Genomic DNA, 25277 nt, shown 5'->3' with positions numbered 1-25277 from the left:
GACTTTTTCCAGATTTCTTACAGCTTAAGTTCATTCAAAAATGCATTTCCCGCACAGGCAAATTATGTTTTGTTTAGTTAGCACACTGTTAATCCTAAAATATCCCCCCGATGAGTCTGCTGAGATGAGATTTCTATACCAAATGAGGCATGTGTATCTGTATAATGTGATGCAGGACTTGCAGGGTCCCTTGAGACCTGCCTTTGAAAGGATAAGACGTCTTGGTTGTAAAGGTAATGAAAGGGTTAAAAATTGAGGCTGTCTGGGGTAAAAGAAAGGGGATATTGTTGTCTTTAATCTTTCCGCAGTATGTGTAAGACTTCCATCCCGGATCTGCACATAGCAGCGGAATAGGCTCGGCATGCATTGCGTGCAAGCTCCTTGATTGTAGAGGGGGGAAAAAAACCTGGCTGGAGTCCAGACAGGCTGGAGCTCTGTTGATCATTATGTCTAGCCTTCAGGTGTCTCAGCACACAGTGGGCGGCGGTGGGGGAGGTGTAGATAACATGAGAGCAGACAAAGAAAAAAAAATGGTGTATTTTAAAAAGATTATGCGAAAATTTGTGTCCAAGTCCTCTTTAAAAAATGAATCCTACCGTCTTGGACTTTTATAATTAGAACGCAAGCTCTGCTCTGGCAGATCTCTTTAAGCCATAATTAGTTATGTCTGGAGCCTTTGAATAATTCCTTTCAATAATTGATGGAGTTGATACTCTCTTTTAAAAATAAGGAGGGCAATGTTTTCTTACAAACTCTCTTTTTGTTGGAGGCTTTGTCGTTCAAAATCTTCATCAGTCACAATCACGTCGATTTGATTTGCCTTTTAATTTCTTATGAGACTTAGCTTATAACTTTTTAAGAATTTGGATGATTCTAGAAGTAAAAGCATAATGCATTGCTAGATTACCCTAGCTGAATGTAAAAAGAAAGCAATAATACAGGATCATTCTCCCCCATTTGTTTCCAATTATTTTATAAATAAATAAAAAAAAAACTGGTTTGTACGTCGCTTCTGTTTGAAACTCCATCAAAAAAACCTTACCAAGAATGTGAGATGCTAAGCATATCTTTTGCCTTCTGGTAAGAAGAAATCCCAAATTATTTTATTCTTCAAGCATTCTTCTATAAAGAAGCTTCCGCATGCTTCCTCCCCACCCCCACATCCTCACTCCACCCTATTAGGAATTTCAAAAAAAAAAAATCTTTATACATGGAAGGCTGGATCCTGATACAGAAAGCTGTCTTTTCCTTCTGTCTTTACACTGACCACTTTACACGGTCACCTTTCACTTCTGCCGGGACTTTATTTCACATTTTGTGGACTAAAATGCTGAAACCAGTTCAGTCTCTATCATTATTATGAAATGAAAAGTGGTAGTTAAAAAACATAAATAAAAAGAAAGCTCTGGCTTGAAGCCATTGTTCAGAATTTCAGAGCTATTTGCCCCCAAGTGTCTTAGCAGTCTTTCATAGCTAATTATAATAACTGTCAGATGTCTGGAAAGTCTATGGTACCCTTGTCAGTGGAGTCAGCAAAGTTTGTCTTTTATTTTTCTTGGGGACAGATCAGATCTGACTAGACATAAAGAATGAAAAGAAGTGAAGTAAGTACATATGTGTGTGCCTTCATTTTTTCTTATGAACAAAGCAGCATACTGGAGCAATGTTCCGGGGTGCAGCTTCCTGCAGCTACTCTTTGGAATGCCTGACTTTTATTTTTAATTCTTTATCTTTAACGTAATAAAGCATGCAACAATTGTCCCTGAAACATTTTCCTGCCTGCTGAATACCTTTCCGTACACGTATAAAAGAGTACCCTAAAAAAATCTTCAAATATTTGATGCTTATGACATAAAACTATTTTAATCAGTACACTTGACGGAAAGAAATGTATACTTACAATTTCAAAATGGTTATTTGTGCTAGTTCCTTGTCCCCGGAGGCATAGCAGAGGCTTTTGCCAGACTGTCCCTGATGCAGGTGCAGAATCCCCGTTTTCATGACGGAGGGAGGTAGGAAAGTGCTTCATAAAGTCACTCGGAACTCAGCCACTTGTGCTCAGGCATCCTTGCTCCTGTGAAAGCTGTACTATCTGCAGTTCTGAATTGAACTAAATTACAGCCCATGTGAAAGACAGAGGCAGCGAGTCATGTGGGAGATACACAGCCATCCTATTGGCCACCAAGACATAGCTTAGGCATTCTGCCTTTTCCACCATTGGTGAATAGTTAAAACTGAAAGCATCTGGATCCTCCTCTTGAGTTTATTTGTCCTTTATGTGTGGAAGAATGACTGTAGGATTTTACAGTGACAGAATTAGTTAAGAAAGGGACTGAAGTCATCCTTCACAGAAACCAGTGGGAGGAGATTGGAAGCTCAGCTTTTTCAAGATTTTTCTTTCCTTTTTATCCCCCTGCCCTGCAGTTTTGTCTGTGATTTGCCTGGTTGCCTGTCAGAAAAACGTGTGTGTGTGTGTGTGTGTGTGTGTGTGTGTGTGTGTGTGTTTTCCCAGTTAACTTTGGAGGTGACAGAAAGTAAATTTTCATCTCATTCCTTTGTGGAACTCAATCACATTTGGAAGCACAAAATCATTTTCTTTTTGTCAATCATGAATTTTCAGATTTTATTTTGATACACAAGCTTTATGCAGTTGTAAACTAGCAGACTAAATTATTCAATAGTGACCCAGAAATAGAATTAACTTTTTTGAGTTGCTGCTTAAAGCAGGGGGAAAAATAACTCTGGAAAACATTAAAAGGCAACAATGTCAAAGAAATCAAAGTAAGGGCTTCAGCTAAGCAGGGCTGGAGAGGAAGTATAATTTTTCTAAAGTCATTCTTTAATTTAGCACTTACGGTAATGCAAAACTGTAATAATACTGACAGCCAGAATTTATTTTTCAGTCACTTCAGGATGATTTCATTCACCCGATTCCTAAAAATCACTGGTGCATTTGTAAAGATTTAGGGGTACAAGTTACCCAAGAGATGATCAAATCCCATATTTCTAGGGTTGAAGGTGAGGAAGGTGGTCTCTGACAAATACTAACTCTATCCATTCACACTGATCCGCAGAGTTACGCAAAATAAGTGGATAGCGAAGTGAATAGGAGTTCGCTCTTTCTTGTGTGCCTACCAAGACATAATCACTCTTGTTTAATTCAATCATTACAACAATCCATAGAGTCCCTTTTATTACTTTCGTTTCTCTGTGGCAAAGACAGATAATTTGCTACCATGTTTTGAACCCATATTTGACTGATTTCATGTCCTTGTTTTTCAAATAGATATGTTCCCTTCTAAAACAATAATGGTTATCTCTTATAGGTATCTTCCTTTTGTGTATGCGAGGTAATGTGCACAGCACTTCACATCATCTTGTTCAATTCTTACAACTATTAATAGGTTAGTTACTCTGTTATCCCCACTTTGTAGATGAGAAAATGGGGTTTATACTACCCAGTGTCATAAAGTTGGTAGTTGGTGGCACTTGATTCAAACCAATTTTCTTCCATTTTACTATGCGTTGTATAGAGATTGTCATCATGATGTTGAATAAGATGATATTTTTTCCCTTCCTCCTTTCCTTCCTCCCTTCCTTCCTTCCTTCCTTCCTTCCTTCCTTCCTTCCTTCCTTCCTTTTCTTTCTGGTATAATATATTTGAATGTTTCAGCATAAACAGAGAATATACAGTCATGTAAATGTGCTTAGATCAGACCTAGACCATACCATTAAAAGTGACCCTAATGTGACTATAAATAGGCATTAGCGTAGCAGGCATGGAGCCATATTTTTCTTTGGGCCTCAGGAGAGAGCCCCTCCATAGAATCTTGTAACAATAGAAGCTTCCATATTTGTTGAAGGAATGCATTTTCCGAGAACATTAGTCTGGAGTTTAAGGAGTCCTGCAACTGGTTTGGAGCTTGAAACCCATGAATTAATAGGATCAGACAAGTCATGGATCCTTTCCAAAATGGCATCAAAAATTCCATTTCTGCTAGGGAAATATCAAGAGTCCTCCTGGAGTTGTTTGAATGTGTCCCTCCTCCAGCCTAAGGAACTTGCATTCACTCCTCCTCATCTCCATGTGGCCTATTTGTAGACTGGAGGCAATTCCTGAAGGAAATATGACTGCATCCTCACCACCTATGCAATCTAAAGTACACACTGCTATCTCCTAGAGTGTGTTGTAGCTAGAATAGGTTATGCAGGTCCTAAGTAGAATTAGAAGATAATTTTTAGTCCTCTTCTTTTTGAATATTTTTTTCATTGAGTGGTGCTTAGTTTCCCATAAATTGTTGCCACCCCATCCAGAATTTTGCTAGTTCTGTCTTCTCATTCAACACTCAAGTGATAATATTATGTTATCCTATTTTTATTAAGTTTCTCTACTATAGTGTAAATATTTCAAGGGCTGAATTGTATTTCACTATTTTTAATCCCTCTTAATTCCTATCATAGTAGAGATGACACTAATTTTTGCTGTTTTTTTGTTTGTTTGTTTTGCAGTGACCTATTCACTGGTGGCCAACAGATCACAAAAAAAAATCTCATAAATAATGCTAGTGTGTTAAAAAGAATATTTTAAAATAAAGTCCAAATAAATGAATCAGACACTGGAGGACAAATAGGGAAACTGTTTTGAGACCACAGATTCTCACCAATTTTGGTCTAAATTAATCATACAGGACACTTCACTGATTTAAACTAATGGTCGCAAGATTGGCACACAGTTACCTAACTCCTCCTTGTTGTCTTCAGTCCTTATTCACTGAACACAAGGCTTCTGGGTCTCAGATTCCCCCTTCATCTCTAGTTCTGCCATCACCCTGGTTGAGTTCAATGCTCATACAGGCAATCCAATCAACACTCTAATATCTGACTTCACTGATCTCAATTCTGATGATGGGGCCGCCTCCACTCCCACCACAATCACTCCACACAAACTGTAGATTGGAAAAGTGTCCTGTTAATACTGCAAAGTCAAGTCACCTACTCTCTATCTACCATTTCCACCCTTCTACACCTCTTTTTCAACCTTTTCTGATACCTCCAATTCTCTGGCTCCTCCATCGTCTCTTTATCTATCATTCTCTTCCATGTTCCATTCCCTTTCCTTTCATACGCCTTGCCCTAGTATAGCCATATTTCATGACATCATACCACATCTGGTCAAGATACCCAACTTTCTTGCCTGGTTTGCCTTTTGATGTCCCATCAGTTCCACCAGGCAAAATCCAATTTAGGATACAGGGGATAATCTCCTCTCTTCTGGGCTTCCAAGGGATGCTAGATAAAAATCAAATCCATCTATAAAAGACGTCACTATAAGTTCAGAGTCTCCAGATTTGACTACTCAATGCTGTATAAAACTTATGTTTGCTCACTCAGCTTTTCTCATTTTCCACAATGCTATCCACTCTTTTTTTCTCTCTCTACTCTTTCTCCCTAGATTGCATTGCCTTCCCATCCTTAGAGGAACTAACTTGCCAAAATGTAGATTCATCCTTTTCTTATTCTTTCCCATTACAATGGAAAAGTTTTTCAACCTACCTAAGGCAAATCAATTACAGTGTTCCTAGATAACTCCTCCTGCTGTTTTCAGAAAACTTTTCTTAAATGTCTCTACCTTTCTCAAATTGTCAGCAGCTCCTTGCCTACAAAGTTTTTTTACTAGCATTTTAAGATGCTCAAGGGTCTTCGATATTTAAAAATCCTTGCCTTAGGTACCAGGTCCCCCATCCTGTATTGTGTCTTTCCTGGGTAAACCTCTTAAATGATTTAGTGACATTCACTATTTGTAATTTCTTTTTTCTTTTTTCTCACTTCTCTACTTATGCAATCTGGCTTGTGTCCTTGCCATATATATATATATATATATATATATATATATATATATATATCAGACTTTCCTCAAGCTGTTTGATTCATTGTCCCCACTGCCTGGAACACCTTTGTCCTAGATCTTTACCTGTTGGCTCCCTCATCATCTGTTTCTCTTCACATGTTACTGCTCAGGCAAACTTTTCTTCATAGAATGACACCCACCTATTATCCAATCTAATTTATTGCCTGGATTTGTTTTTTGCCCATTGAACTTATTATCATCAGAAAATCTATCATTTTCCAAATGTACTTGTCTGCCATATGTCTCTCCCCACCTGAATATGAGCCTTGTTTTCTGAAGTTTGTTGTGTTTATTGTTCACACTTTGAGCTAAAAAATTCCAAATATCCTATATAACAGCCATTCAGTATGTTCAGCTGCAAAGGACTGGTTGAGAAAATGAAACTGAATAAAATGTCCAATGCAGTGGTGATGGAAATAAAATTAAAATAACACCAATAAATTAGTTTTGTGTTTATATGTTTTGCTGATTCTTTAAAATTTGTATCTATGTGCTTTTATAATTATTTAAGTCCAGTAAATAAATAAAAAGAGTATATCTATATTTTTGTTACATAAAGATACTCTTTCTAGGGTGCCTGGGTGGCTCAGTCAGTTAAGAATCTGACTGTTGATTTCGGCTCAGGTCATGATCTCAAGGTTCATGAGTTCAAACCCCATGTCAGGCTCTGTGCTAACAGCATAGAGCCTACTTGGAACTCTCTGTCTCTCCCTGGCTTTCTCTGTCTCTCAAAAATAAATAAATAAATATTTACAAAAAATAAAAATACTCTTTCTACATTAAAAAGCTCAATTTATACTTTCAACTTTCTGAAGGAAAATCTATTAAAGAATGAAATGTCATTGATGGAAGAATTGGACCTTCTAAATTGCATATTATTAAATAATCCCAGAATACATACCATATTATAAATCCTAAAATGTCTTTAAGAAACACATTTACCAGTGAGAAAAGTATTGCTATCCCCTTGACTATGTACAGAGAGACTAAGATGTGGAAAATTACATGATTTATAGAAACAATGCAACATAGAATCAGTACCATGTCTCTGCACTCGCAACACAAGGTATGATGTCATGAGATGTGGGCTATACGAGGGCAGGAGGTTAAGAGTTCCGTAGCTCAAATATGCAAGTATTAAATTATTGGATTATGTTAAGCCTTCTAACTTGGCCTCAACTTTGTATTCTGAAATAAAGGACACATAGAAATTTCTGCTTTTCACACATTTACATACAAAATGTTTTTGTTATAAAATTAGCTGTTGGTAGTAATTTTGTTTGTTTGTCATGGGTGGTCTGAGACTTGGGTGGGAAAATTGGGATCAGACGAAAATGAGAGATATCTGAGCAGGAAGTCTCTCAACTGTTCTGAATTTATAATGAGCACATATTGGGATGTGTGGTCAGATCTCAGGGAGTTGGGCCAAACATACTGAAGAGTTTGCTTCTTACTCTTTTTTTTCTTTTTCTTTTTTTTGAACTTCGTAAAAGACAAACCTTTTATGAACTTAGATGTTTACCTTTAAGTGACTGAAATGCTTTTGATTTTTCTCAGTTTATTACCCTCTCGAGTGTGATGTTCACATTTCCTACGAGTAAAAATTAATATCCAGACATAGAGGATTTCCCAAATATGCACATGATTAATGTAGAACACAGTAAAAACCCCACTATTTTGGCTTGTCACTTTTCATGTGGCTGTGTTGGCATAAAGTGAACAAGCGAGAGAAGTAGGCTGACCTACTGTTGTCTTAAATCTCCCGACTTCTAATGCCTTCGATGATCAAAAGCAAAGTGCATTTTCTGTTTCTTCCAATCAGAAGGTAACAGCTATGTGGACAGCATACAGTCTATAAACAGAGACTCTAATTTTTAGAACAAAAGTCACCAAAACAAGGTATCATCATTAGCTTGTCTCAGATTAATATAACACAATTACATTTATGTGAAAGAACAATGATTTCATTAGAGTCTTAATTTCACTTATCAGTACATCTTTTGAGTGTTTATATCTACCTACCACACAGCAATGCTTTTCTAACACTAATGTGCCCATGAATTACCTTGGACTTGGTTTAAAGCTGGTTCCGTAGGTGGGGGGCATGGTTTTAGATTCAGCATGTCTGTCTAGCAATCTCCCTTGTGATGCTGATGATGCTGGTCAGCTGAGGACACTTTTATTAGCAAGGCTCTGGAAGCCACTTAGAAGTATTAGATTAGAACATAGCATTAGGGACCAACTACTCAATACGGCTTACTAATTATCTCCAGTGGGAGAGTTTCTCTCATTTTCTTTCCCCCCCTTTCTCCTCAGCTGTCCATTTTCTCCCTCACCCTCCACATTTTGTCACACCTTGCTATCACTTGGCGTATGATGTTTCATGCAGTTGCTGAACTCCAGGTGATGCCTTTAAAAAAGGGGCACAACATTCTTATCTGATCCTCAGCCACACGGCAGCCAAGCAGAATCTATAAAATGTCTGCTGAGCCATGCCACAGCTCCTGCTCAGAGTACTGCTACTTTATTTCTCCATTTGAGATATTACAGTCATCTTTAATCCAGATTTGCACTCTGGTATGATCTCACTTAGTCCTTGAAATTTTTTTTGGGGGGGGGGACTTAAAACTATGAAAACTAATTTTTGCCTAGTTTTTGTTATATTTTTATGCCAAAATAAATTTTAAAATAATATAATTTTTTTCCTGAAATGCTTGCTCAACATTTTGCTGGACTGATTTTTTTTACAAATATTGAAAACTTTATTTGAAGTCAGAAATGCCCACTTTCATTATTTCTATTCAATATTCTACTGCTTGCCGTAACAGATACAACAAAACATTAACAAACAAAAAGAAATAAAAAGCACTAAGGATAGAAAAGAAATGGATAAAGCTGATATTGTTTACATGATTGTGGAACGACAACATACAAAAGAATCTGTAAACTTTTAGAATTGACAATAAATGTAGCAAAGTTGCTGACTACAAGAAAAATCAATATACAAGAATTATTATATTTTTATAAAACAAAATAATTGTATTTGTGGCTAGTAAGCAACAAAAAGTAGAAAATAAAATTTTAGAAAGATCATTTATGATAGCACCAAAATAATCAAAATATTTGAGGAATCTAATGAAAGATGTGTAAGACTTATGTACCAACAACTAATTAACATTACTGAGAGAAATTAAAGATTTAAGCAATTAAGGAGATATACCATGTTCATGAATTTTTAGGCTATCAAGTCCCCACAAATTAATCTATATATCTACTGCAGTCCCAATATAATTTATAGCAGTTACAGACTAAATGTTTCTGTCCCCCCAAAATCCATATGTTGAAACCCTTAACACCCACTGTAATGATATTAAAACATAGGGCGTTTGGAAGGTAATTAGGTCATATGGCTGGAGTCTTCATGGATGGGATTAGTGCCCTTATAAGAAGAAAGATTTATTTATTTATTTATTTTTAATCTTCTTTTTTTAATTTTATTTTTTATTTTATTTATTATTTTTTTAATATATGAAATTGATTGTTGGACTGATTTTGTTAAAGAGCATTCTCCAGTGGTGTTGTTCCACGAGACAGCACCTGCATGAATAAATATAATTAGGTAAGTATTTATCCATTTGGATATCCAGTGGTGAAAATTTTAGGCAATGACTACTTGGAGAGGAAACATTTTGGTAAGAGGTGAGATTATTTTATGATCCTTAAATAACACCATTAAGTGATGTGCTATCTACTGCATTCTGGGTTTGGCATTTGTTTTTTCTAATATCACACATATGAGTAACTTAAGCTGTTCTAGCTTCCTTGGTATAAATTGAGTATCCATATGGTAGTAACGCAGTGAAATGCCAAGGTTGAAGTACTTTCAGCCCTATTTAGGGAGTTGTAAATATTTATGGAAACTTCTGCAGAATGCTCATTTAGTCTTCCTAGGACACTTTCACGAAAATTTCTTTTCTGTTATTTCTTACTTATCTTCAAAAATAATCCTCAGGCTATGATAATGACTGAATGGATAACTGTATTTAGTGAAAGTGCCTTCTAGGCAATTAACTTTAAGAAATTATCTTATTGACCCTAGAAAATAAAATAAAGAAGTTACAAAGAATAATAATTCACTCCACAACTCTAGTTTCTTAACCTACGTAAGTGCATGGCTTTCACAGACACACTAAATTATCTATTAAGATCTTCAATTATGAAAATTGTTAGCCTTACCAGACATCACATTACTTTTGAGTTGTATCTATATACTCAATTCCAAGTCTACTTCCAACTCTTGGGTGGTCTAAAATTGAGATAATTAATTAAACCCTTTGAAAAGCATCTGCCATGCACATTTTGTCTTGGATGAAAGAAATTATTTCATGCTTTACTTAAGGAAAGTTAATACCCAAAGGCTGCACATTAGCGCTGTCTTGAATTAGAACTTACCAAATCTGAAAATTGGTTACTCACATGCAATCTTCTTTAATAACTTATGAAAATTTAAATTAAATTGGATTAATAATTTATGCTGAAAGTTTTATCAGTGAAGCTTGAAATTTTAAAGTTTCAGAATAAGCAATGAAATTTTCAGTTAGAAAAATGGGTTGTTGGATGTTCTTTTCAATATTATTTTAAAATACTTTGAAAACAGGAAAAAATCCTTCTTGTCTATATAAAACTTTGAATATATAAATCCTTCTTGTCTATATAAAAATTATTGAAAGAAAGGTTAAAAAGAAAATGGAATCATTCTACTGCCTTCCCCAAATGGATTATTTTTTCCACTTGTACGGATTTGGGAGGTGAGGGGGGTTAGTAACATCACTGGGCTGCTTTAACAGATGATTGTTATGTTGGAAATTTCTGGGTTGAGCTTTAGCACTAGAAATGGGCTCATGGAATGGAAAGCAAATGATAAAAATATGCTTCTTAGTCAGTGAGGACAGAAAGGACTCTACAGTGGGCACAATCGGCTGTGAAGCATGCTAGAATATGAGCTGCAGATCCGGGCATGAGTAAAAGAAAGCAGGAATGGATGGAGTATACTAAGATGATTGTAGACTGGTCCTTAGGTTGATAGCTACTAGATCAAATAAAAATGCAGTGGCCAATATCTAGCCAAGAACACCTGGGAGGATATGGAGGCATGGCAGGGAGAAAAGGTATTTAAGTCCCACTGTCAGGTATTTCTTATTGAGAGAATTCCTGCCAGCAGCTACAGGTAGACAGGAATGCCTCTTGGATACTTTCTAGAAAGTCTCATCACAGCGTTTCATCCACACACTGCAACTGGAGCAGTTGTCTCCTATTACCTAGCCCACCACGTTTTGGTCCAGAGATGGGACTTCATCTAAGCCCAGCTAACTAGGAATTTGAACTTGTGACTAAAAGATTTTAGCGTTAGTCGATAGACTATACAGGATTGAGGGTCCATTTTCAGCAAGACCATAGACTAGGAAGTAAAGCAAATCATCAGCGAGAATTAGGAGTGATGCACAGGAGCTTACAGATGTGGACGGTACAGTTCTTGAATTTTCTATAATGCCATAGTCTGGTCTCGGTCCTAAGAGTTGGTTATGTTCTGACCCTCGGATTTCCTGCCATCTTTCTTTCAACCCCCAAAGACATACGTTCCTTTGATTCAGATGAGACAAAGTTCAGTTACAGAAACAGACATCCATTCCGTACAGGTGTGGTGCAACTTCTGATCACAACCATCGTATGATATGTAAATTAACCTCACTTTCCTTCTAATTTGTGTAATAAATTGCATTTGAATAGAAAAACACATATCCCTTTTATCAGTCACTTCAAGTCCCATGGAGTGACTGCAAAATTGCCCTTAAGTTTGCCTCAAGCACCATATGAGGCCTAAACATTTTCTTCATTTGTAATATGCATAGTAAGATTAAATCAGTCAGCCAATAAATATTTATTGACGACGTACTATTACCCAGCACTATCATTAGTTGAGAAAATGAAAATGAGGATACTGACTTTTCTTACCTCACAGGAAGAGATAAGGTATAGAATCATTGAAATGCACCTAAAATAATAAATGTGGCATTGACTTCTAGGCTTCTTTTGATATATTGAATTATATGTAATGTATTATATATAATCCAAAAATAGAAAAACTAATCTTGACATTAAGGAAGTAAAAGTCCAGTCAACACTAAGAGCATTGCTCTGCAAATATCTCTTACAACTCTTTCCTTCTGATTTGGAGTGTTCTGTAGTGCCTGTAAATGGTACGATTTTCATTAAGCTCTTTGAGAGAGCTTTTTATCAATGTTTTGAGTTCATCTCCATCATTTCACGTTTACTGATTCTCTCATTGAACTAGAGTCAAATCAACTCCCAGGGGAGGGAAACTCAAATGACACTGATGTATTTCATTCGATTCTGATTTCCAACCCTAAATTAGGGTTTGTCAAAATATTCAGGATTTTATAAATAATAAGATATCACTTTTCTTATTTGCTTATATTCATGAAAACAAAAGTGAGATCAAACTTCTCATCCCCCCAAAGAATTTCAATTACAAGGACTTTCCTCTCTCTACCCTCTGCTCCCTAAAGCCACATCCTTTGTAGCTCTTACCAGTTCCAGATTGCTGCAAACCTTGATCTCTTCAGATCCTTGTTATGAAATTCATAAAGCTCTCTGGCTCTCAACTTTCACATTCATTCATTCCTGTTCCCATTGTGCCCTGCTGTTTCAGGGAAGTAGAAATGTACTAAGACCCTTTGCACCCATGAGCAGAAATGATGCTATCATAAAGTGTTCTGTAAGGATACACATCTTTTAGCTACTGTGTCTCTAAAATTCAGAACTGCTAAATATATTTGAGCTGCCCTTTCATGCCATTTTCCAGAATATTAAGGCATCTAATTAAATTATGCATGCTGCCTTGACCAAATAAGGCATTTGCTTCATTCTAATGGGGAATGACATTTATTTTCCTATCCTAAAAGAATTCCAGAGTTTTCCTTGTAATAAAGGCTAATTTTATCTCTAATATGGTAACTACATATATATAACCACACAATTTCTCTTTGTTTTTTTTTTCAGATTAGACCTCTTAATTTAAAGAGGTAGATTTTCCATACCTGCATCTAAAAATTAACAACAGGCTTGATAACTAACTTCAACTTTTCATCTTGGTTTTATGGCATATGTTCTTGTCATTTCATCAATCTGTGAACTGAACATATCATTTGAATGTACAATTTAGAATCAACATAATTATTTTAAATGGGTTCTTTTGATGTTTCAGATGACTATTGAAATTTATACAATGAGGTCAAATTGCAATTTACAAACTTTTGTGCATATTGAAAGTGATTTCTTTGGCAGTGATATGTTTTCAACAGATGATGATGATGGCAGTTATTCTCTGCTGGTCTGAATTTAATTTTAGTCTTTTTTATTATGATATTCTAACCCATGGCATATTAACAAATACATAACTTCTAAAAGTGCTGAATACTCTTTGAGATGCAGTTTATCATACTGTTAAATACTATACATCATAAGCAAACAATTCATGTAGAAAAATGTGCCTGTTCTTTGGAAGGAGGTAAATAGATAAGCTGTCCAAGGTACAAGGAAATAGAGCATAGATAATGCAGGTTTGAGATATTCTCTTGCTTAAGTGATGCATTAAATCAATATTCTGCAAAGTCTTTTTCTTGTTATGTTATTTACTTGGATAGTGTCACTATTTTCCATTAAATTGTCTATTTCAGAAGAAATATTTTTTCAGTTCCCAATTTCATTTGATTAGTATTCTTTAAACTCTTTCACTATATATGCAAATTATCAACTATTTCCATTATGTCACTCTTCTGCTCAAAAACCTTCAATGGTTCTCTATCTCTTGTCTCATCATATGTAACCAATTTTTCCCCCTGATTTTCAAGATCTATAGTGTCTGTGTCTTCTAGCTGTGGAACGTTATTTCCTAGTATTACCTAACATTCTCCCTAATGCAGTCAGGGCTGCTTCCAGCTGTCATATAAACATACCATGTTAGTTTCATCTGCCACAACTTTATCCTCTTCCTCCTGATCTTATTCCTCCTTGTGTGTGTGTGTGTGTGTGTGTGTGTGTGTGTGTGTGTGTAATGTGTTTTCTCCTCATCCCTTTCCTCAATCTTTCAAGGTTGAAGACCTTCCTTCCTAAAGCCTTCTCTTATTCTCTCAAAAAATAATTGTCATTAAAAAAAATCCCGTACACATAAGCACATGTAGTCTCTAACCACATAATATAAGTCTTCTCATATTTTATTTATTCTAGTAGGCATTATCATATATCGGGAGGCTCACTATGTCTATTCATTTAGTATAAATGAATACAGCAAGGTAATTATTTGTTTAGTTTTATGATTTGTCCACATATGAGCCAGAATCAAGAAACCAACCAAGTCTGAATCCAAAAATATCCCCCATCACCCTTCTAAGCTATCTGTAACTCATGAATGATTTCTCCATTGTTAAATTCCATGTAATACAGGAGGTAGTAAACATGAAACCCTGGCAGAATAAGATCATATGAATCAATACTCTCATACATTGTTTTAAACCAGCTGAAATGGCTGAAGGTCTCGATCTTGCTGAACTAGTTCACTTCTCTCTGTTGCCTTTAAAACTCTGTAATTCCTTAACAGTAGTTTGTGGTTTTTTTCTTTTTCTGAGAAGATGATAAAGCACTGCAGACATACTTGGCATTCAATAAAAACATTTTCAATGGGAATGTTATAATTCAAATCATGATTATAAGGAATCTTGGCAAATCAGTTTGATTCATGTATGCTGGGACTTATGAAAAAATACATCATTGGTAACACCTGTCATAAAATGTTCAGGTAAGAAATTAAAAAGTACTTAATACAAGGTGAGTATTGAAAAATATTTGTTCATGAATAAACAACCCAACTTTAAAAATGAACACGGGATTGTACCATACCTATGAAAAGGGGGGGGGGGGCGGAAAGCAAGGTATTTCATACATAATAAACTTTAAAATGACATGCATAGAATGAAGTTCAAAAATAACCAAAATAATCCATAAATATTAATAAGATAGATCGTTTGTGTCTTTATTTTTGCCACTCCTGAGTGTTCAGTGAATGCTTGGCAATACTAGACAACTTTGTTCAAGCCTCTGAAAAAAATGGTTGAAACACTTAGGCTCCCTTGGAATAGGTTTTTACAAATACTTAGTGGTTTTTTAAAATATGATCAATGATGTAGTGTGATGATATTGAGTTCTAATCTCATCTCTGGAACCTGTAAATATTACCTTAAATGGTAAAAGATGTAATTAAATATTTGGAGATGGGTAATATCTTGAGATTTTCCAGGTGGGTATAATGTAATCACATTTATAAGTCACCTTATAAGAGAGAGGCACAGGGAGATTTGACACAAGCAGAAAAGACACACACACACACACACACACACACACACACACACACGTGAAGGTATGATGATGACGGAGGTAGAGACGGGAATGATGTGGCCAGAACCCAAGGAATGCCAGCAGACACCAGAGGCTACAAGCCACAAGGAACAGAATGTAAGTATCAAGGAAAAATGAAAACAAGCTAAATATAATAGAAGAATCACATTATACTTCACAGTTTGTTTAAATCATTCATTCTTATAAATGATTTTTAACTTTGGTGACATCATTTGTATTTTTATGTAATATTCTCCAATAATAACGATATAAAATATTGATTTTAAAATTCAGAATTATTTTATCAAGCTGATTGAGTCAACTATAGAGCTTAACTAGTCAAGTGTTTGTGGAAATAACCTCAAAAGATAAATTCATACTGCCATGAAATGTATTAGTAAGCAAAAGCATGCTTTTTAAAATAAAATCTGATGATAAGACTAAGAATTTTTAAATAAGGATAATAAAGAAGGTTTGATTACAAACCACAGATGTGGGATGGTTTTGTAAAAAGGAACGTTACTCAGTGGAGTGTTGAAAAATGTTTGATTTGGGGAGGGGTACAGAGGAGGTAGGAAAGAGTCCTGATTTGTAGCATTTGCTGATTTCCATGATGTAATGCACCTAATGTGGCTGATGTGACATCACTGAACACATGAGGAGAAGATGTGTACAACTGGCTGCTACAAGCCTATCCAGTGGGGTTTCAATTCCAACCACTAGGTAGTTTTCACATTTGCACTAGACTTTCAAAACAGATTTCTGCAAATGTGCTTACTGTGGTTGCTTACATTCAGGGTTTATTTTCCTACAAGTTATCTGTTTTTATGAGTAATTATCTATATGCTAGAAAAATTTCCAGAAATGTGTATGGCCAAATATAGCCTTGCAGAGACAGATACATGTCAAAACAACTCAATAAACTTTGTATTCTTTTTTTTTTTTTTTCTGAAAAGACACCACAGAGGGAAGAATGACTAGTTTCCAGGCAGGTTAGCAGAAGGTTTCATGTAAGTGACATGTCTGAGTTAGGTCTGTAGAATAAAAATTCAAAGAGAAGAAGGTTATAACAGTTTATGTAGAGCCTGAAGGGCATGGAGCCTTGAGCGAAAATGGGACATTTAAACCAAATTTACTGATTTATTTTTAGGGAAATAACTCTGGTGGCAATGTGGGGATTAAACTGATGTAGAGAGAAGATTTGGATTAGGATGAGTGGTTGTGAGACCAGTATAGACATTGCCAGGCCTATGAAAAATTGTAGTCTCTACTTGGAAAACTCTACCTCTGATTAGAAGCCTTAAGTTAAAGAGTTCCTAAGTATCGTGACATGGTGGATATTTCATACATTAAATGTTGACTAAATGGCCCCTGGAACTGGTTTAAAATAAAAAATTTAAATCAAGGAAACTTGGAGGTCCTTTGAGCTGGCCAGATACCCCCTACTGCCTGCATAACCACACATGAACGTTTGTTTTTGTGTGATGAATACACACAATGAATACACTGCCTCAACTGGTTGAATTCATCTTTTTTCTGTGATAACTCAATACAACCATGATGAGTGTGCAGCAATACAGCCTATACTTTGAATGGGCGGGGCAAAAAGTACAGATTCAAGTGCCTGGGTAAGGAAAAAAACAAGGACAGGAAATGCTATGATCTGCTCTGGGACATACGGTGGTATAGGAGATGTGGGAATAAGTGAGATAAAGCAAGTTTATCAATTGAACCAAAGGTGGATTAGAAAGGGAGAGAATGGGAGGGGATAGTTGAAGTCTGGCTTTCGTTTGTTTCAATGGAGAAGGTGGCAGAGGAAATTCTTTACTTAAGGAAGAGAGTGGTGATATATAAGCAGAGTGGAAAAGGCACTGGAGAAGCTCTGGGAAGCTCTCAAGTGCCCTAAAGATGACAAGAGGAACACCCAAGTCCGTGAGTGGAATGTGTGAGCCATTCTAGACAAAATGAGGAAAGAAAACTAGGCTAACAAGAGCAGGGATGAGGCCACTTGTGAAGCTTCTCCCTCTTTCTAAGGTAAAGTCCTAGTCACATGAATCTAAGAGGAAGGAGTCACATGTCCCTCTTCCATCCATGTAGCGTGCCCAATCCTCCTCATGTAAGGGACTGTTAGGTCCATCCTGCAGTTTTGCAGAAGTCTGCCCACACAGACATTCTGGTAATCCTGCAGTAAAGACAGAAGTCATAGATTTACTATGGGAAGGAGTTGGGCCAATTTTAGGAACAGGACTTCCAATAAGCAGAAGTACCCCTTACCACTGGGCTATTGAGGACACAGACAGTAAAGACAGAAGAGGTACACCCATCAGAGTTTCACAAATTGCGTTCTGTCATTAATTTCCAGATTATTGGATAGAGTCACTTGAGCCAACAAAATCAGTGCATTTCTGATAGCTGAGGAATAACCAAACACTCCCTGCCAGCAACAGTGTTTCTCTCACTCTTTCCCTGACTTTCTTGGCTTTAATCAGGCATTTTATATGATTCCATTTTTTTCTTAGCATATCATTAATATCTTTTTTTTTTTACTTTTTTTAATGGTTATCCTAGAGCTTTCAATATGCATTTACAACTAATCCAAGTCCACTTTCAAATAACACAGTGCTACTTCATGGATAGCGTGAGTACCTTGTAACAACCAAATAATCCTACTTCCTTCTTCCTCTCCCTTCGTATCACTGCTCTCACTCATTTCTCTTATATATAAGTAAACATAAACATGGATAAATACATAGATATCATACACATTTATTATAAGATATACACAGAAGCATACATACTGAACACTTGTTGCACTTATTCTGAACTGTTGTGTTAGATTAAAAATAAGAAGAATGAAAGCTTATTTTGCCTTCACTTGTTCTGTTTTCAATGTTCTTCCTTTCTTTTTGTAGATCTAAGCTTCTGACTTGTCTCATTTTCCTTCTTTCTAAAGGACTGCTTTTAGAAAGTTCTAAGATTTCTTAAAAAGCAGATCTTATAAAGCAAATTTATATGATTTCTTATAAAGCAGATCCCCTGGCAACAAATTCCCTCAATTTTTGTTTGTCTGAGTTTTCATTTCTCCTTCGCTTTTGAAAGATAATTTTGCAGCATACAGAATTCTAGGTTGATGCGTTCGTTCTCCCAAAGCTTTAAATATCTCACTGTACTATTTTCTTGACTGCAGGATTTCCAAGGAGAAGGTAGATGTAACTCTTATCTTTGTTCTTCTATAAGTAAGGTGGGCCTTTTCCCCTTCTACCTTCTTTCAGGATTTTTTTCTGTATGTTTGATGTTCTGTAACCAGAAAATTATATGCTGAGGTGGTTTGTTTTTGTTTTTGTTTTTGTTTTTTGTTTGCATTTATTCTGCTTCATGCTCTATGAGCTTTGTAGATCTGTGGTTTGGTGTCTGGTATTAATTTGGGGGAAATTCTCAGTCATTGTCTCAAATACTTCTCCTGTTCTTTTCTTTCTTTCTCTTCTTTCCTGTGTCCCCATCAGGCATACGTTATACCTTTTGTAGCTGTCCCACAGTCCTTGGGTCTTCTGTTTTCCTCACTCTTCTCTTTGCTTTTTATTCCTGGAGGTTTGTACTGATGTGTCTTTAAGCACCTGGGGAAGAGATTTTCCCTCCCCTGTGTCCTGTCTACTAACAAGTCCATCAGAAGCATCCTTCGTTTCTGTTACAATGTTTTTGTCTCTAGCATTTTTTGTTCTTTCTTGGGATCTCAGCTCTCTGCTTCCATTGTCTGTTCTTACATGCTGTCTCCTTTATCCATTAGATCCCTTGTTAATCATAGTTGTTTTAAATTCCTGGTCTGCTTTTAACATCCCTGCCATGCCTGTTTCTAATGCTTGCTCTGTCTCTTCAAATTGTGTTGTTTGCCTTTGGTATGCCTTGCAATTTTTTTTTTATTCTTGACAAGCAGACATAATGGACATAAACTGTGTCTGTGAATGGGTCCTTAGTAATGTGGTAGTGAGGTATGAGAGGAGAGAAAGCTTTCTCTGGTCCTCTGAATAGGTCTCAGCCTTTTAGTGAAACTGTACTTCTGGACTGTGAACTTCACAAGAGTTTTATTTGTTTTGTTTTGTTTTTTTCCTCTTCCTCCCCAGCACTTAGGTGAAACAGGATGGCTAGAATGAGCTAGAGGTTTTCATTTCACTTCCTGGGTCAGTTAGGCACCTATAACCGCCAGCAGGTTAAGCTCTGGTTAAGCAGATTCCCATGAGGGCAGTTCTTGTTGAGAATAAGTTACACTGATGTACCTCAAATGGTTTCCTTTCCCCTTCCCTCTGCCAGAAGTCTAAGGGTATTTCTGTTCCATATTCACTGTAGGAACCTGGGGGAACTCCAGGAGTTAAATCGCACAAATATATATATATATATATATATATATATATATATGTGTGTGTGTGTGTGTGTGTGTGTGTGTATACACATATACATATTTAATTTTTAATGTTTTATTTATTTTTGAGAGATAAAGAAAGAACATGAGTGGAGGAAGGGCAGAGAGAGGGGAGTCACAGAATCCGAAGCAAGTTCCAGGCTCTAGGCTGTCAGCATAGAGCCCAGTGTGGGGCCCAAACTCATGAACCCACGAACTGTGAGATCATGACCCAAGCCAAAGTCAGACGCTTAACTGACTGAGCCGCCCAGGCGCCCCTAAATCACACAATGTTTTGAGGGCCTTCCGCATAAGTAGGTCCCCCTGGAGTTTTTGATTCTCAAAGTTGTCTGCACTGAGCTGCCAGCAATTCGTCAATTGCAGTTCGGGGCTTCCTACCCCAGCTCTAGCTCCCAGAAGGTAGACCTACCTTGGACCTTTTATAGGTCCAAGAAGAGTTGTTGACTTTTCAGTCTGTTCAGCTTTTTTATTTCTTGCTTGGATAGAGTGGTGACCCCCAAGCTCCTCCCGTGAAGAACCAGAAACCAGAAGTTCACACACAGCAGTGGTGAGGGGCACAGAGACACAGAACTTATAAAGGAGGAAAGTATGATGGCCTGACACACTTCCTCTTTGCTCTACTTTGTTGTGACAGGCACTAGTATAATTGAGACACTGTCGGGGTTCCTTTATTGCAAAAAACCCAAGTAAGGCTTTTTTGAAAAGCTGAGTAGCATCTAGAAAGGAGAATATCTGAAGGAGGAACACGGGGGAGACCCCAGGGACTCCAGCTCATTCATAACCAAAAAGAATGGAGAGAATATAACAAAGCAAAAGAGAAAAAATTCAGAATTATCTGGCTTTTAAAATATGAGTTCAAAAAGCTAAAATTGACCTTAACCCCACTGACACCCAGTTAGGAAATACCAAGAAAATATGAAGGGACAAAAAAATCAAGATCTGTTGCCCTCTTCGCCCCATCCCTAGATCTTAAGTCCAAACTCTAAAAGGTGATGACATAACTGCCCCTAGGGAGGAGGCCAATGACCCAGGTTAGGATACTGCCCCTCTGGGGCCACTTTTGTCTAGAGATCACAATATTGTTCTAATTAGAAGCATATTGTAATGTTCTCCAGCTATTCGCGTTTAATTTTAGCCAAAACGACGAACCTGGGGGCAATGTGGTTGTACACTGTCACAGGTGATTTCAACTAGAACTGAATGGCTGAGCAGGTGTCCTTCCCTACACGGTATGAGTCCCACTGTGGAACGTGGCCAACTTTTCATACCCAGAAGGGCCTTGCTCACGCAAAGGTGTTCAGGTTAACCAGCAGAATCAGAACCGGGTTTCGCATTCTTCGAAAACAGACACTACCCTCAGGGTAGTGTGGGTCTGCCCGTGTACGTAGCTGATAATACTGATTGCTCCAACTGAATTTCCATTTGTAATCGAATGTCTTTATCTTCTCTGACTACTCTTGGATGAGTTTGTGGTTACCAAGTCTACCAGACCCATGTTTACTTTCTTATTTCCCTAGTGTTGCTTGAGAATTCCACTCGTCACTTGGCTATTTTCCGGGTGCATCTATTCTAAGATGCTTTATTCAAGTGCTTTGGTGCATCTGGCTATGGGTACTCACTTATCATACCAGGTAGTATTTCCAACAGTCTAGTTGTTGCAACCTAATACTTTCTGATTTCCTGGTAAAAAAAAAAAAAAAAAAAAAAAAAAAAGGTTTATAATGAAATAATTTGGAGGTAAATTTTATGATACTTTTTTTGGTATTATTTATAGTACTCTGACATATAACAAAAGCAGTACTGAAAATAAACGTGTCATTTTTCTGCCAGAAAATATCTACTTGTTTTGTTTAATTGTATATAAAACTCTGGGAAAAAATTATGAAATATCAAAGATAAAAGGATTCTGACTAACCTCTTGCTGAGATTTTTTTTCAAATAATAATTTACTTCAGAAAAGTTATACTTGAGATAATAGTGTCTACATATGTTATCTTCCAATCTAAAATATAATGTTTGGTTTCTGCTACCAAAAGTGGATACAGCTTTATATCAATATACTTTCGGCGATAATCATTTGCTACTCAGCTAGTGGCAATTATCCAAAACAATATATGATTTTTAAATTCAAATTCTATGAATACAGCTATCTAACAGTTTGTGTGAAAACATGGTCTTCCTATAAAGCTAGCAATAGCAACTTCAATTTTAAAATATTTTAAATATAGGTGGAAGTAAAAAACCATACTTCAATTATTTTCAAATGATTATATATTTCCCAAATGTGCATTTCTATAGCAAATATAGAAAATGAAAAGGTTTTTTTTTTAATTGCAAGGATTCTTTTTTCTAGGAATTCAGTCACCTGATATCTATAGCTGACTGAGTGGATTCTTTAATCATAATTTTACTGACATACATATATTAAATTATCTTGAAAAAAAGTGAACATTTTCATGCTTTTTAATGTGTAGTCATGTGATCACTTTAGTACAGCTTTCAGTTTGCCCAAGAGTACTGCTCTGGTTTTTCCCATAATTGGATCTCATCCAGTTAATGTATGACCCCTTTTAGCCCTTGTAATATCTGTTCCATAATGAGCACGGGGAAGAAAAAAGAAACTGTTGAAACTATCACGTAGTAACTGTACCAAGAAGATGAGGTGGTTAAATTTAATATGTAGCATTACTAACCAGTGATGTGAAACATTCACTGTGAGCTTGCACTTGTGGGGTGCCGCTTCCCTTACCTCTTGCAACTATGGAAGAAAATAAATCTCAGGTTTTCATTATGTGGAGGATGGGAAAGGGTCATAAATTACAGATTAATATGTATTTCATAGCCTTTCCCCTTTTCCTCTGTTAATGGTATACAGTTGAGGCCATGCAAATATGGATTAACTTAAACTACTTGAAAATCTGGTTATGCATTTTATGAAATCATACACTTGTTTCTGGAGAGAGAACAATGTATAATAATGGGATCAGCTTTACTTGGAATATGGCAGCTTTCTTGTGTAATTTTCATGCAGAACAAATTAGCAAAACAACTTATAAAATAATAGAAAAAAATGATTGTCTGGATATTTTACATTTCATTCAGCTGAGCAAAAGGCATGTAGACAGTGATCCTGTCGAAAGGTTTGGGCTGTGCGTGTGTGTGTGTGTCTGTGTGTGTGTGTGTGTGTGTGTGTGTTTTGTTTCAGTGTGCTTTTTCAGATTTTCATCCATCTAAACTTAATCTTTAATCTGGAGAGGACTGATGAATATCATTAAAGGAGAATTGGAACTCGCATTATGACAGAAGTAAGAAATTTCTTCTTGTTTGAAACAAGTTCAGATTTTTATGATCAAAAGGATTATACACAAAGGCATTGAAATAACTTTCAAACATGACTCCATAAACTTTAGAAAAAATTAGAGAAGGTGGAAATGTCTCTATACAAACGAAGAAATGTAATTGAACAGATTTTTTTTAAGTATTTTTTTTAAGTTTATTTATTTTGAGAAAGAGCACAAGCAAGGAAGGATCAGAGAGAGGACTGGGGAGAGAGAGAGAGAATCCCAAACAGGGTTTGCATTGTCAGCGCAAATCCCTAGGCAGGGCTAAAACCCACAAACCGTAAGATCAGGACCTGAGCTGAAATCAAGAGCCAGATGCTTAACCAATTGAGCCACCCAGGCGCCCCTGTACAATTTTTTGAAGGGTAGATCATGAAAGGATTCTGGAAACTGTAGACTTGCAAATTTGATATGAATTTCTTATAGTAGCCAAGAATAAATATCTAGAAAATGTTGAACACAGTGATGAAGAATCATAGGAGGAATGATTGAAAAGAAGCTCAAAAACTTATGTTGAAGTAAAAAAAGTTGCACAATAGGACACAGAATAAGAGCTTTCCTCAAAAGAGTTCATGTGTTGGGGTGCCTGGGTGGCTCAGTCGGTTAAGTGTCCGACTTCAGCTCAGGTCATGATCTTGCGGTTTGCGGGTTCAAGCCCCACGTTGGGCTCTGTGCTGACAGCTCTGAGCTTGGAGCCTTCTTCAGATTCTGTGTCTCCCTCTCTCTCTGCCCCTCCCCTACTCATGCTCTCTCTCTATATATCAAAAATAAATAAACATTAAAAAAATTTTAAAGAAAAAGAGAGAGATCATGTGAAAGAGAAATCAGATTACAACATGGCTCTAAAGGGCAGATCAGTGGCCAAACTCTGGGCGGGGGGGGGAAGAGTGATAGATTTTCCCGTAATCTGAATGATTTGCAAATGTAATGGACTATAACAGTAATGATTATCAAGTCACTTGGAGTTTAAGCAGAAGTTTGAAAACTACTGCACATGTTTTAAAATAATAATAAAACAACCTCCAGCCCCAGGGGAAACAAACAAACAAACAAACAGCTTCCTGTATTGTGTCAGATGAGGGAGATGACTTCTAAAGTTCTTATTTGAATGCATGTCTGTTTCTTCTATCTCCATAAAACACTCCTATTATCTCATTTTTTAATCAAATATAATTTGTTCCTTAAAATTTTATTTACAGTAATGTAGCTTTGATGGCAAGATTTTAAGTTTATTAGGCTTAGATTATGACTTAACAGGTAAAGAATAAATAATTGGATTTCTGTATCTTCACAAATAATGCCTCCAGATAAAAGGTATCTTTTTTTGTTGATGTTGGCTATTTATCTAGAGATTCACGTTGTTCACGCAAACTATGAACATAGGAAATGAAAATACCCAACTTTATCACTTTCTGCTCTGAAAATACACAAAAATGTAACAAATGTGAGAATTGAAATGCAATAATTATAAGGATATTTTTATGCTCAGGCTTGAAACTCTTTCAGCCAGTATTGGATAGACTCAAGGAAAAAATAAAAGTATAACATATAAAAGTGTTTATATGTTCATAGGCTCACAGGATGTCTGGCCACATGGTTGAAATTTCAAGTTTGGCTCCTTGTGGCTCCTTCCTTTCTGAATTAATTATAGCATTGAATACATTTTGAATCAACTAAAGGAAAGCATTACATGTAAATAGAAATCCTGCTGTGTTTGATTGCTTATGCCTCTGGAGATCAGGCACCATAGGTAAGGTCTCTTCTTTGGTTTATAGGAGGGAAGCAACTGTGTAATCAGGTAAATCAATTAGTAAGTTACTGTGACAAAGTAAGATTCCATGGAAGATTATGGGGACAGTAGTGTAAGAAGGATAAAAATGGACAAATTCTAGATCATTTGTGACAATACTACCAAAAGATTTTTCAGATTTTTCTCTGATGGATCTGAAGGTGAATAAGAGTCAGAACTGACTTCTGAACCTCCAGGCTTGTGTTGATGTCATTTCTGAAACAGAACATTCAGGAGGGAGCAAGTGGGTGCTTTTTTAGTGGTAGACTGGAGGGAGAGAAAGATCAAATATAAACATGTGAATTTTTAGATGCTTATGAGGCATTTATGAGGATATGTCAAGTGAGATGCATG

General features: G+C 36.4%; 1 long non-coding RNA gene across 1 annotated transcript in view; it reads right to left on the bottom strand.

Moving 5' to 3' along the window:
* Window positions 1–2143, bottom strand: part of LOC147572558 (uncharacterized) — a 39056-nt gene extending 36913 nt beyond the window's left edge. Inside the window, exon 1 of the long non-coding RNA XR_015246224.1 lies at window positions 1901–2143. This is a non-coding gene — a long non-coding RNA (uncharacterized LOC147572558). The remainder of the gene's footprint in view (window positions 1–1900) is intronic.
* Window positions 2144–25277: the final 23134 nt, after the last annotated feature.

This window comes from Puma concolor, chromosome E4, assembly GCF_028749965.1.
Source record: "Puma concolor isolate L17-30 chromosome E4, mPumCon1.1.hap2, whole genome shotgun sequence".
Taxonomy (NCBI): Eukaryota; Metazoa; Chordata; class Mammalia; order Carnivora; family Felidae; genus Puma; species Puma concolor.
Note: the sequence above shows the minus strand (reverse complement) of the source record. Positions and strands in the feature narration are given on the sequence as shown.